Raw genomic sequence first — 15,000 nt, 5'->3', positions numbered from 1 at the left:
CTTCGCCTTGCCACGATCTCCTGAAGTACCTGAAACAATACACTGAAACTGTAACCCGAAAGCCTAGTGAGTTACCCCCAAAATACCAACCACACATATCACACTCATAACATATCATAAATAGAACAACCATGCACATCGGGTCTACTGTGTGACTGGTCCGCCCGCACCGGGCCTTCAGTCCACCTGGTCCACCCTCCGAGTCTAGCCATGTACGTCGAGTCTACAGTGTGATTGGTCCGCCCGCACCGGGCCTTCAATCCACCTGGTCCACTCTATGAGTCTACAGTATGACTGGTCCGCCCGCACCGGGCCTTCAGTTGGCCTGGTCCACTCCCCGAGCCTCGGCACGTCTGGTCCGCCCTCTTGGGGCCTTCAGCCTATCCGGACCGCTCGCTGGGCCTTCGGAATATCCGGTCCGCCCTGGGTATGTTGTCCTTCAGCACAAAGTAGGACCCGCCTCAACCCAACCCCCGTCAAACAACCATGTGCACATAAAACAATCAATCACATAACAATCCTCAACCAGACAAACAGTCTAACAGATCACATAGCATATCAACATCCTAACCAGGATTCCGACCTAACCGGTCACTAGCATAACATTACCCTATATCCCGGGTACCGACCTTAACCAGGTCACTAACATAACACCATCCTAAATACCAGGATACAGATCTAGCAAAACAATAACATAACAAACAATACCCGAATTTCCATCCGATAAAGGGCCGGCCTTGGTGCCGTAGACCCTATCGATATAGAGAGGATAACTCACCTCACAATTGCCGACTGAAAGGATAAGATCAGCTGCTCCAATCACCGACACGAACCCCACCACCGAACACTACCAAAGAACCAATTCCATAAATACCAAAATCACCAAAATACCCTTGGAAGTCAAACTGGTCAACTCTTGGTCAAAGTCAAAGTCCTCAGTCAAAGTCAACCTCCCTGACTGACTCTACTCGCCGAGTCGACCCGTCGACTTGTCGAGTCCCTATACTCAGAAATTCCCATAACCCGAGTCTACTCGCCGAGTCACCCAAAGACTCGTCGAGTCCAACGATCTCCGAGTCCCATCCTGTCCAACTCACTGAGTCACCCCTCGACTCACTGATCCGCGTCTTAACCAAAAGGGGTTAGGGGTTCTGCGACCAGATTCGCCGAGTCCAAGAACAGACTCGCCGAGTCCACGACAATCTTCAATAGACTCTCCGAGTTGTTCTTCCAACTCGTCGAGTCCAAGCTCATCATCATAAGACTCGCCGAGTCACCCATGCGACTTGCCGAGTTACTACGTGACTCAAAGTCTGATCTCTAGCCCGACTCGCTGAGTCATCTCCCAGACTCGTCGAGTCCATACGTGCATTCCCAAAATCTCGAGACACAGAGCTGCTCCTTTGCTCCAATCAATAGACCGGGGTCTCTAGAGTCCATTAGCAACATAAAGTTGCTACCTTTACGTGCTTCTTGCCCCATAATACCAAAAACCAAGCTAGAAAGGGACTTAACTCTTGGGGAAAGGCTTTTGCATAGCAACCAAAAGGGATTTCTGCATCTTTGATCCAAATAGAGCTCAGATCTGGAGTTTCAACTCCAGATCTAACTTATACACCAAGATCTCATCATATCATCTCCAAACAAGCCCTAAAACTTCCATGAAAACGGATCTAGAAAGGGGAAAGCCAAGGATAACGATTCATTACCTCCAAAACAACCTCCTGCTGAAGAGTAATCTGTATCTCCACAAATCTCCTTGATCCAAGCTTCTTGATCTTCAAGATCTCTTCACAAAACACTTAACAATGCTCCAATTTGCTTCCAATGGCTCTCACTCACGATTCTAGGGTTTCTGGGTCTCAAAGGGGGCTAAGGGAGCTGAGGGGAGGACATTAAGTCCTTTAAATAGGGTGCAACCCCGAAGATTAGGGTTTTTCCTCGACCAGCACTGACTCGTCGAGTCCAGCCGCCGACTCGCCGAGTCAGGCCACTTAACCCTGTGCCACGCACCCGCTTCGACACGGCGACTCAAGAGACCTACTCGCCGAGTCCCTTCGTTTATTTTCACTTAGCACCCTTCAACTTCTTGCTTCCGAACTTGGGATGTTACAATTCTCCCCCACTTAAATTAGGCTTCGTCCTCGAAGCCTGCGGCAACACGAACTTCCGGATGATACTCCCACAATGCATCCACTTATCTCAAACCGGCCCAGATTCCTTCAATCACTGCTATCGAATCCCTAAAATCCATCTCTTCCCTTGCAGGGTCCTGATCAACTGCTTCAAGCCGGCCATCGGCTTCTTTTCTCTGATGACAACACTCATTAACTAAGTGCCACCTGAAGACACTACCTTACTTCCGTCTTACACATTCATTCGCAACCTGCGAAAACTGGATACCACAACACCCACTAAGCTCCGCCAAGACACTAATTCATCTTCCTTCGCCCAAGATTGGCGATAACCCTAACAACTAGCAACCTGGAACGAATCCTCATGATGGAATACCCCAGGTTGGAATACCTCCATATACATAACCCAAGCCTATAACCATACTCGAAACTAAGGACCTTGTCCTTGCGTCACCCTCGAACCCTTCGGTTCGACACAACGGAGTGCAATCCACCCACACTTCCCTATCGCGATCTCTAGGTCCTTGACCTCCGACTGTAATATCCTTATGCAGTCCTCAGCACCGGTCCAGACTGCTCCCGAGTCTGTTATCCTGCTGAATCACCTTCCTCTGTCCTATTCCCCGATCTGGAACCACTATCCTCCTCCTCTTCCAAGGAGACCGAAAACATGTCTGCGCATCATCCAACATTGCCACAACCTCAACGGGCATCCAACCCGTATGTGCTTCCATATATCTGGTACACTCCTAGTGCTTACTACCAATAACTGAAGCACTTTCGATCATCCATTTACTCCACTGCCTCCCTTTCAGAGGACCCACACTCCTTCCGGAGTTACATACCTTTCCTTTCCAGGAAGTCTACTCCACAACCATAACCGCACTTATAAGTGCCACTGAGCTAAACTCCACTCTACCGATCCACTAACACATACAGAGTCTTCAGCATGACTGGACCGCCCTTCCAGGCCTTCAGCCTATCTGGACCACTCTCAGAGCCTTCAGCATGTCTGGACCGCCCTCCTGCGCCTTCAGCATGTCTGGACCGTTCCCTGAACCTCCGGCCGACTCCATCATCATGATCAATACTTGGGGCCAGACCATATCGATTACTATTGCATGGTGACTTATTCACTCATTCTCCTCCTATCGATCCATGAACACATACAGAGTCTTCAGCATGACTGGACCGCCTTCCCAGGCCTTCAGCCTATCAGGACCACTCTCAGAACCTTTAGCATGTCTGGACCGCCCTCATGGGCCTTCAGCCTGTCTGGACCGTTCCCCGAGCCTTCGGCCTGAATGGTACGCCTCCCGGCCTTCAGTCTATCCGGACCGCTCAAATGCCGTCATACATCACCCTGAACCATTCCTTCCGGGAATCCCTCCCATGCAGTCTGTTCTAGCCCTCTAGGGGTTCCGAACTCCACATCCGTTCTATGAATCTTTTACCCCGGCCTGATCCCAGGCCTCTCAACAATCAATCACTTTCTCTGAAAACCATGGTCTGTTTCCTGCCCCACGTGTCTATCTCCACATTCTCGACTAGCACAACGCTGAAATCCAACAGCTAACCATCCCTGGATGCATGTTGTTCCACCGGAGAATTTTCCAATTCTCCCCTACTTAGTGCATCGACTACTAACCACCGTTCCCAAAACCGGCATGGCTCAAACGCCCTTACTCCATATATTCCCTCTTATCCATGAACTGACTCCCTCGTGAGTGAGTAACCTTCACCGTATAACCCTTCCACCATCGCACACCTGAACTCCAAGGAAGTTCGAATCTCAACTGAACACTCCTCGCAACGCAGTCGCTATTCCAAGCAACGAGATCATATACCTTATCTTTCGACCAAGAATCCTCCTGAACACTAACTACCACTCCTAACTACTAAGATCCTCAATCATACTATGAAACATGCGGAACAATGCAGACAGACTTACAATACTACACAATCAACAAGATAACAATATATCAAAAAGGAAACATACCCGCAGCTGCATCCGGCTCTGCCCTGACCTCCTCTGCTGTAAGCTGAAAAGCGCGTCCCTGAGCCCTCGGAGGCTCCGCTCCACCCTGACCCCTGCCAGTAATCCTCAAAGTGGCCGGTGCTGGAGCCTGCACCGTTCCTGCAGCAAACTGTGGGCAGTTGGCCCTCAAGTGTCCAACCTGATGGCAATGATAACAAATCCTCATATCCTGCACCGGGGCTGACTGACGGCAATCCCTCGCATATTTCCCCTCTCTTTCGCACTTGCGGCACGAACCACCGGACCTACAAACTCCGGTATGACCCTTCCCACACATTTCGCAAGTGTGGCTGCTTTGACTCCCAATCCTGGAGTCAACGATTTTGAACCGTTTCGGCCCGGCTGCGACTGCACTGGGGCCTGCCTCTGCTCTCGCAACTGCAACTCAATCTCTAACTCCCGCCGCCTGGCGGCCTCCTGCAGCTCTAACAAGGTATCACACCTTTGCGTGGACACAAACTGCCTGATGTCCCTCTTGAGCATACTCAGATATCGGGACATCTGAGCCTGCTCTGAAGCAAACTCTGGGCAAAACATCGCCCTCTCAGAAAACATCTTGGTGATCTCCGTCACCGACTTTGAATCCTGCTTCAGCTCCAGGAACTCCTGAGCCAACCTCTCTCTTTCTCTCAACCCGTGGAACATAACGGGTACTGAATATTTCCCGGAACTGATCCCACGTAACCGCAGCCCGCTGCGCGTCAAAATAAGATCCCGTAGTCAACCTCCACCAATCCTTCGCTTCGAGCCTCAAAAGGTTCAGAGCACACCTCACCCTCTGATCAACAGGGCATGAACACGTGAAGAAACATCCCTCCACGTCTGACAACCACCTCATAGCAACGATCGGATCCTGAACTCCATCGAAAGTAGGGGGCTTCGTATTATCGAAGTCCCGATACTAAAAACCTCGACCGGTTCCTCCCCCTGCCACTGCTACAGCCGCTTTAGCTGCCACGGCAGTCGGCTCCGCAAGAGCTGCGTAGCGCTCATCAAAGTACTCAACTATGGCAGTCTTGATCGACCCAAACATTTCCGGCAACTCGGCCCAGAACATAGTAGCAACCTCATCATGCAGGATCTCATGAATCATGGCATCCAACTCGTCCGTACTCATCTGACCAATGACCTCGGGTGGTACTGACCCATCCTGACCACCCTCTCCCGATCATGATCCCGAACCGGATCCTGCCCCGAAACGCCTCGTAATCGCCATACTGCAATACACCAACGAGACCCTTAGACACATCTCATAATCACCCGGGGACTATCTCATAACCGATACCATAAAGAGTTGTGACTTCCTTGATACGCGTATGGGTCCTGTGCTTTCAGTAGTACGGGCCCATACTACCTTCCACACCTACCCATATTTGTCTCAAGTATCACCACAACACTCTAACCATATACACACACCCGCTCAATCCTCACTCCTAGAGGAAAAGCTGCATATCTCAAATAAGGAAAACCCTAGGCTAATAGGCATCACATAATCAGGCAATTCTATCATGTAATTCCTGAAGATCCCTAGCCTAGTACTAGCATGCTGTTCTAACATATCACATAATCAAATAACTTGTATGGTATTTTGGGGTCTACTTAGTGGCTCTGGCTGATCGTACTCTCTGCATCCTCCTTTACTTATTTCGAAAACCTTTTGAAAACGATTTTGAAAATCCCTCCTTGATTTGAGACTAGATTCACACGAATGTTCCTCCAATTCACTCAAACCAAGGCTCTGATACCAACTTGTAACACCCATAAAATTTGAGCCAAATTAAAACATTTTAATCATTCAAAAACCATTACGTTCATACAACTCGTTTTCAAAATAGTTTAAACATCAGAGTATCCCCCAGAACCATATCATATAAATCATAAAACATGAGGAGCGGTACGATCATGCCTTCGCCTTGCCACGATCTCCTGAAGTACCTGAAACAATACACTGAAACTGTAAGCCCGAAAGCTTAGTGAGTTACCCCCAAAATACCAACCACACATATCACACTCATAACATATCATAAATAGAACAACCATGCACATCGGGTCTACTGTGTGACTGGTCCGCCCGCACCGGGCCTTCAGTCCACCTGGTCCACCCTTCGAGTCTAGCCATGTACGTCGAGTCTGCAGTGTGATTGGTCCGCCCGTACTGGGCCTTCAATCCACCTGGTCCACTCTCTGAGTCTACAGTATGACTGGTCCGCCCGCACCGGGCCTTCAGTTGGCCTGGTCCACTCCCCGAGCCTCGACACGTCTGGTCCGCCCTCTTGGGGCCTTCAGCCTATCCGGACCGCTCGCTGGGCCTTCGGAATATCCGGTCCGCCCTGGGTATGTTGGCCTTCAGCACAAAGCAGGACCCGCCTCAACCCAACCCCCGTCAAACAACCATGTGCACATAAAACAATCAATCACATAATAATCCTCAACCAGACAAACAGTCTAACAGATCACATAGCATATCAACATCCTAACCAGGATTCCGACCTAACCGGTCACTAGCATAACATTACCCTATATCCCGGGTACCGACCTTAACCACGTCACTAACATAACACCATCCTAAATACCAGGATGCAGATCTAGCAAAACAATAACATAACAAACAATACCCGGATATCCATCCGATAAAGGGCCGACCTTGATGCCGTAGACCCTGTCGATATAGAGAGGATAACTCACCTCGCAATTGCTTACTGAAAGGATAAGATCAGCTGCTCCAATCACCGACACGAACTCCACCACCGAACACTACCAAAGAACCAATTCCATAAATACCAAAATCACCAAAATACCCTTGGAAGTCAAACTGGTCAACTATTGGTCAAAGTCAAAGTCCTCAGTCAAAGTCAACCTCCCTAACTGACTCTACTCGCCGAGTCGACCCGTCGACTCATCGAGTCCCTATACTCAGAAATTCCCATAACCCGAGTCTACTCGCCGAGTCACCCGAAGACTCGTCAAGTCCAACGATCTCCGAGTCCCATCCTATCCAACTCACTGAGTCACCCCTCGACTCACTGATCTGCGTCTTAACCAAAAGGGGTTAGGGGTTCTGCAACCAGACTCATCGAGTCCAAGAACAAACTGTTGGATTAATGTCTAAGTCCATAACTATATTTGGTATGTACTTGACCCGACCCGGCATGGTCCATTTGGGTTGCACTTCACCGGCACAATTTATATGGATAGTCTTTTGAGAATAGTATACTTATGATTTATATTAATATATTATAAGTTCTAATATATTAATATGGAATCATATTATTTAATTAGTATTGATCAAGAATTAATTTAGAATTAATTAAGTGATCAAAAAGAACTAATTAAATATGGACTCTTATATATATGGAATGGGCCAAGTTCATTTAGGTTGGGCTAAGCTTTCATGGATGGTCCATGGAGCTTTTAACCCATGGATCCTATGTAAATGAAAGGTCATGGGTATTAGGGTTTACATGGATGTAACCCTAATCCTCCATAATATATAAAGGGGTCCTTGGCTCACAAAATTGGCACAAGTGTGTGAAAATAAGAGTCGGCCGATTTTAGTGTGCATACATATTCTCTCAAGTTCTTCCAAGGTGTTTTGGTGATTTGTAATTCCATTTGAGGCTTCCACACTATTGGGGCTAAGCTCTTAAAGCTTGAAGACATCAAGCTACATCAAAAGGTATGTCATCTAACTAGAACTTTGTAGTATAGGTGCTTCATAATATGCTAGTTAGGATGAAACCTTGGAATATTTAATATTTGCATGTATAATAGAGAAAACATAGATCCAAGGTTTATAGGGTTGCATGAACACCATAGGAGTGTTAAAATGCTCAAAACCCAACAGTGGTATCAGAGACTGGTTGTTTTCTTTTATATTCATGCAAATGTTTGATTTTCAAAGTTGAAAAAAAAGAAAAAAAAACATGAAGTTTGTCAAATTTTAAGATAATTACTTGTTTTGTGAAAAACTAATTATTTGTAAAATTTGAATCATTTGCTATATGAGTTGAATTAGGTCAAATTAGTAAAAGATAAAATGATATGATTATTTTATTAGTTTTAAAAGTTTGATCTAAATGTTTTAAGGAGTTACAAATTTTGTCATAAAATTTTGGAGCTCAAAAGTTTTTTTTAAAGTTGTGATCTTAAGTGTTTTGAAACCTCCATAAGTTATGGATATGAAAGTTTTTTTTTAAAAAAATTGATTTAAAGTTTTTATGGAGTTACAAAATTTGGAGTTAATGTTTTAAAGAATTCCATAACTTGTTCTTAAATTATGGAACATGAAAAGTTTCATCATAAAACAAGTATTTAACTCCATAAGTTATGGAATCCAAAGGTTTTCAAGAGTTACAAAACTTGACCTCAAGTTTTGGAATTTGGAAAAAGCTTTTTATGAAAAAAAAGAATTGAATTCTAAAACTCTTGGGTTCATAACTTAAACAATTAATTAAATGGTTTTAATTTTGAATTTAATAATTAGAATTATGATGTTTTATTGAATAATTCAAATTAACTCTTATGGACTTTATTAATAGTTAATTAAAGCGTTTAATTAAAAGAGTATTATTAAATCCATAAATAAAGATATGGTTTGAGTTTAATTAAATCAAAAGTTTAATTTAATTAATAGATTAAACCACCAAGTATTTTAAATGTCTAAAATACACCCTTATACTATTATAATATTAAAAGTTTAATATATTATATGTATAAGAGCAAGTCGTCTTACCAATAGTAGGCCTCATTCACGAAGCCGGTCTATAAGGGGGGTATAAGGTTACTGCCTATAAAATGGCAGTTTAATGGGTGTCTACTCTCACCCACCGCTTCCTTGACCGGTGGAGGGTCGTTAGCCGAACGGGTAGGACAAGAACTATAATTCTCCCTTCATTAAAAGTATTAATGATAAATACTAAGTAACTAAACTCTTAATAATACCCAATCTTAGTTACTTAGGAAAATGTGAATTTGGTGCTAACTCATGAAATTACACTTTGCACTTTGCTTAAGTCAGTTAGTGGAGCGTGTGTGGTTAACCGGCACACTAGCTTGATTTAACAAGGTAGGCAAAGGGTAACTTAATGTTTATCATAGTATCGGTGGAGCGTGTGTGGTTAACCGGCACATCGATTGAGGGGTAAATATTAAGGGTACCAAGTATATTTGCATGGTTATTCACACCTTGTTTTGTGATCCTCGGCATCCCAGTCACAAAACCTGAAGGGCACACTCGAGATTGAAACATGCCTTTGAAAAGTTCAATGAATCTCAAAAGAATCTAGGAGTTTCAAAACCAATTAAAACCTAATAATACATTTCCTTTATCTTGGTGGAAATTGGTGAATCGTCATTCACCTACCTTCAAATATTTTATAGCTTGGATTACGGCATCCCTCTTCCAAGTTATAAAATAGTTTGCTGGGTCCTAGCCTTAATATTTCATATTGGGTGTTATATTAAGGACTTTAGATCAACTATCTTGAATATCTCCTAAAAAAATGTCTGGTTCAGACATCTATGATCCTCCCAAACCTCTTGGAACTTCACTTCCTCCACCTCCTCCAACTATTCTCCCTAACCCACAAGTTCAAGGTCACTCAAGCCCTATTGGCAAGCAAGGTCTATGTGTGATCGCATATTGGAGATGAAGTCACATATTGACAAGCCGGGAGAGTTGGGTGTCAAACTCTTGAGAAAGTTGGTGGTTCAATCACTTTCTAAGTCACATAGTGAATTCCTTTGGGACTACTATGAAACAGACTATGACATGACCCTTAATGATCTTATCTATTTGCTTGGTGCTACTGAATCAACAATAATTTGGAGCACTGGGAGAGCAAATTTGATTAGTAGATCAACTTCCCAAACTACCATGGACATTGACAATGGTAACGGATATCTAGAAAAGCCTTCTCTTCCCAAGTAAAGGGATTGACCATAGTCAACTAGGTTGACCAAATGGTAAAGAGAAAGGCTAAGTCTGCGATAGTCCCATGTACCATTCCCAAAGAGTCCCTATGTTTCTCTTGCCAAAGGAAGGGGCATTGATTGCGAAGCGGCCTATTTACCTGAAAGATCATAAGGTTGATCAAGTCAAGAAGATTGACTCTACTTCAGGTAAAGTCCACTATCTAACTCTGTTAAGTTTCTATTCTGAGATTCTTGTTACATGATGTGACTGGGTCACATGTTGATGTTTTAAGAATCAAAGAAAAGTGAAGAAACTTAAAGGAAGTATATGTTGATTCTGATCGTGAAGATGGATCTCGATCGCATGGTTCTGTGATCAGAATGTTGAGCTGTTGCTTAGGAGTTATGATATATTGCTTAGGAATAGATAACAACAAAGTTTTTCATGTGCTTTTGCACTGTAAGGATAGTTTTTCCGCAAAGTTTTTAAAATAAAAGAAAAAAATATTTTGATTTTATTTATTTTAAAATATCCTTACAATGGCATTTGTGAAAAGGAAAAAAATTGTTGCTTATATGATTCCATTAATAGCAAGAGTGGAAATATGAATTTGATTCTTTCATTTGTGGTAGTGTCTAAATTTTCCAAATAATGAAAGATTCTCATCACCCAAGTTTCAGTTGGATAGAAACTTGGAATCATGCAAGTTGTATAGTATGATGAATGAGAACTTTCAAGCATTGGAAAATTAAGACTAATTACTTGTTCACATGGATGTGTGAGTCAAGTAAAGGACTAAGGGATCGAGTACACATTCTTGTGCACTGATCAAGCCCACCACAAATGTAACTTGAGTGACACATCTTAAAGAAGGTTTATTAACACTAGTGAAATGTAAGAGTAAAAGGTTTTCTACTCTTGTACATTTGAATTTGGTAAGTTGTGATGTTTTGGATAAAACAGAGACCAACTTAGGCCAATTGTGTTAAGTGTTTGTCTTGATTAGAATCCACACTATCTCTTGAATATTTGGCAAGAAAGTCTTATAGGTCAAGGAGACAGTGGGAGTCTAAAAGATCCTGAAAGGTTTTCAAGAAGTAATCAAGAATAAAACATGTATTTCATCACTAGCACACAACTAGAGGTTTATAACCTATCGTGTTGACATTTCTGTGCCCATTCCAGTTAAGTTGGCTATATATATTTGAGTTCTACATGTTCTCAATTGTTTGCATAACTACTTGGAAGCAATGGCAGGCCCTTGTGCTGCCAGGTGGCAAGAGGTTAAGATTGCACAAGTTCAATCCATATGAGTTAGGATTTGTCACTAACCTAGTCTTGTGATTATGGTTTGACAAATTCACATGGATAAGAACACATACACCATAAAATCTAAGTGTCATAAGGTTTCTCTCCGATTCATGAAAATGATGGTGAGGAAATTCTTTCACTAAGTAGATTTTAAGTAGATAGCAATTGTGATATTTGCAGTTCTCAAAGTCGTTAGTGGAGCGTGCGTGGTTAACCGACACATTAACATTGACTTATGAGAAATGGCAAAAGGTCTAAACAATTGAGACTATGATTATGGCATCCCTTTTCATAGTTCTGAAATTGTTTAGACACACCTGTGATCTATCTAAGATAAGGTGTATGATTTTGATAAAGTCTTATCAAAGCAATCTAGTATCAGAAATCTGAACTTTGGTAAGAATGTCAATAAAGTATTGACTTCTAGAAGTCCAGCTGTTTTCTGGATACATGTCAAAGCTAGTGGGAGCATGAGTGTTATGCTAATAATCATCATCTTAGTGGGAGCATGATAATTATGATAAGTATTGCAAGTTAGCAATGTTAATTATAGAAAACAAAAGTTTCAATTCGTGAGGTTGCAGGGGTTGAAAAAGTTGTTTTGCTATAATTAAGGGAGAGGATATTATACTTCATTTCAGTTCTAAAGGCTTAGATTGAGACCTTAATCATCTTTAGTCAAGAACATATATATGAATTTCATGTTGGAGTGGTTCAACTTAAGGAAATTCTATATATTGCGTTCTCAAAATTCGATTATGATTACGGCATCCCTCTTCATAGTCAAATTTTGAAAACATGGCAAATAAAAATATTGTAGCAAAAGACTGGTCTAGAATCATGTCTTTATGTGAGACATAATGAATCGTGTACCATTTGCTTTGGGTACAGGATCGATTGCATGTGCTATAATATTTGTCATTTCTAAATTTTTCCAAATGCCCAGAGGCATTAAGAAGGGAAAAGGTCTAGAATTAGATATGACTAAAGTGATTAAGCAATTGTCGAGGACAATCTAAGGTTTACCAAAGATTGGTTGCTCAAGGACAGTTGGAAGTATACTGTTTAATATTGGAAGGACCATATTGACATAGTCTAAAAAGAGGCAACTCTTGTTCAGAAGCGGTAGTCAAAATGGGAATATTGAGTTGTCTTCATAGGTGGAAGCAATCTGTGTAAGGTTAAAGAAACTTAATGCAAGAAGCATGTTCAAAGCAATGCGCTTTGAGTTTGAGACATCGTTTCCATGGAATTGATCTCCATTGGGATACTCTGTAATGATTGTTGCCAAGCCTTTGTGGCTTTGTGCATAATCATTACAAGAGGAACATTGCATATAAGTTTAAAATCTAAACAGATTTCGATAAATGATAGGAATTTGGAATTCTTACATTTAAGACAAGGATTTAGGAGTGTGAAAAGAGAATCATTGAAATTATGTTCAATTGATCTAGTTCACAAAGAAAAGGATCATAGACAAACATAGAGTTCATACTTGGTGTATGGCAAAGCTATTGTTTAGAAAAACATAGTGTACATGCTTGGAGCATGGGACAACTAGTGTTTTTAATTCAGGTATAAAGTTGATAAAACCGAAACAATGAATAATGAGTAATCAGTATGGTGATAAATAAAAGTGGTCTATGTATATTCATAGGGTTTGATACCATATTTGATTCATTTATTCTTGTGTTTCACTTTGCATGTTTTGACTTCCATAAAAACTAGGTTATTCTTCCGGAATGACTAAGTTATTCAAACCATCCACAGTCGGTCATATGTTGGAAGTAGATATGAATCAAGACTGTCATGGGTTGGCTTGTAGAGGTCCAAGTTGGTGGACAAAGTTGTGCTACAACACTCATGAGTGCTCATAAGTTCTGAGTATTGGATTCAACCCGCGCTCATTTGAATCACTTCATGGATTTTATCACGAGTGATCATGAGACGATAATATATTATATTCTTCAAACCTAGAGATATGAGTTGTTACTATGAGTTGGTTGTACATTGATTGCACGAAACCGTATTGGTAATCGATGTTATAAAACGTGCGTTTGTGTATGATTCAACAAGTAGTAGAACAAGCCATATGAGTCGAAGTTTATCCATTCCTTTTACCTTCGGGATAAAAGCGATATATGTGGGCCCCTCGATGATTTAATGATGACACATGTGAGTGCTTGGCCAATCCAGGACTGATTTGATTTGTTCAATCAGTCAGTCATCATAAATCGGAAATCGGGAAACAACAAATGGACAGAGAGAATGATTATAATCCATGTCTCAGTCCATATGATATCTAGAATGGAGGAATATATGATCCCTTATCTAATGGACAAGTCATTGACAAGGTCAGAGTTCGACAGCGGCTTTAAGAGCTACGATTGCCAGTTAGGTTTTGAAGTCATACTCAATAATAGCTTTAGACTTATCCAAGTGGGAGACTGTTGGATTAATGTCTAAGTCCATAACTATATTTGGTATGTACTTGACCCGACCCGGCATGGTCCATTTGGGTTGCACTTCACTGGCACAATTTATATGGATAGTCTTTTGAGAATGGTATATTTATGATTTATATTAATATATTATAAGTTCTAATATATTAATATGGAATCATATTATTTAATTAGTATTGATCAAGAATTAATTTAGAATTAATTAAGTGATCAAAAAGAACTAATTAAATATGGACTCTTATATATATGGAATGGGCCAAGTTCATTTAGGTTGGGCTAAGCTTTCATGGATGGTCCATGGAGCTTTTAACCCATGGATCCTATGTAAATGAAAGGTCATGGGTATTAGGGTTTACATGGATGTAACCCTAATCCTCCATAATATATAAAGGGGTCATTGGCTCACAAAATTGGCACAAGTGTGTGAAAATAAGAGTGGGCCGATTTTAGTGTGCATACATATTCTCTCAAGTTCTTCCAAGGTGTTTTGGTGATTTGTGATTCCATTTGAGGTTTCCACACTATTGGGGCTAAGCTCTTAAAGCTTGAAGACATCAAGCTACATCAAAAGGTATGTCATCTAACTAGAACTTTGTAGTATAGGTGCTTCATAATATGCTAGTTAGGATGAAACCTTGGAATATTTAATATTTGCATGTATAATAGAGAAAACATAGATCCAAAGTTTATAGGGTTGCATGTACACCATAGGAGTGTTAGAATGCTCAAAACCCAACACAGACTCGCCGAGTCCACGACAATCTTCAATAGACTCGCCGAGTTGTTCTTCTAACTCGTCGAGTCCAAGCTCATCATCATAAGACTCGCCGAGTCACCCATGCGACTCGCCGAGTTACTACGTGACTCAAAGTCTGATCTCTAGCCCGACTCGCCGAGTCATCTCCCAGACTCGTCGAGTCCATACGTGCATTCCCAAAATCTCGAGACACAGAGCTGCTCCTTTGCTCCAAACAATAGATCGGGGTCTCTAGAGTCCATTAGCAACATAAAGTTGCTACCTTTACGTGCTTTTTGCCCCATAATACCAAAAACCAAGCTAGAAAGGGACTTAACTCTTGGGGAAAGGATTTTGCATAGCAACCAAAAGGGCTTTCTGCATCTTTGATCCAAATAGAGCTC

The sequence above is a fragment of the Lactuca virosa genome, chromosome 6 (assembly GCF_052849685.1).
Source record: "Lactuca virosa cultivar CGN04683 chromosome 6, Lactuca_virosa_CGN04683_v6, whole genome shotgun sequence".
NCBI classification, from domain to species: Eukaryota; Viridiplantae; Streptophyta; class Magnoliopsida; order Asterales; family Asteraceae; genus Lactuca; species Lactuca virosa.
This window is presented reverse-complemented; position numbering follows the sequence as displayed.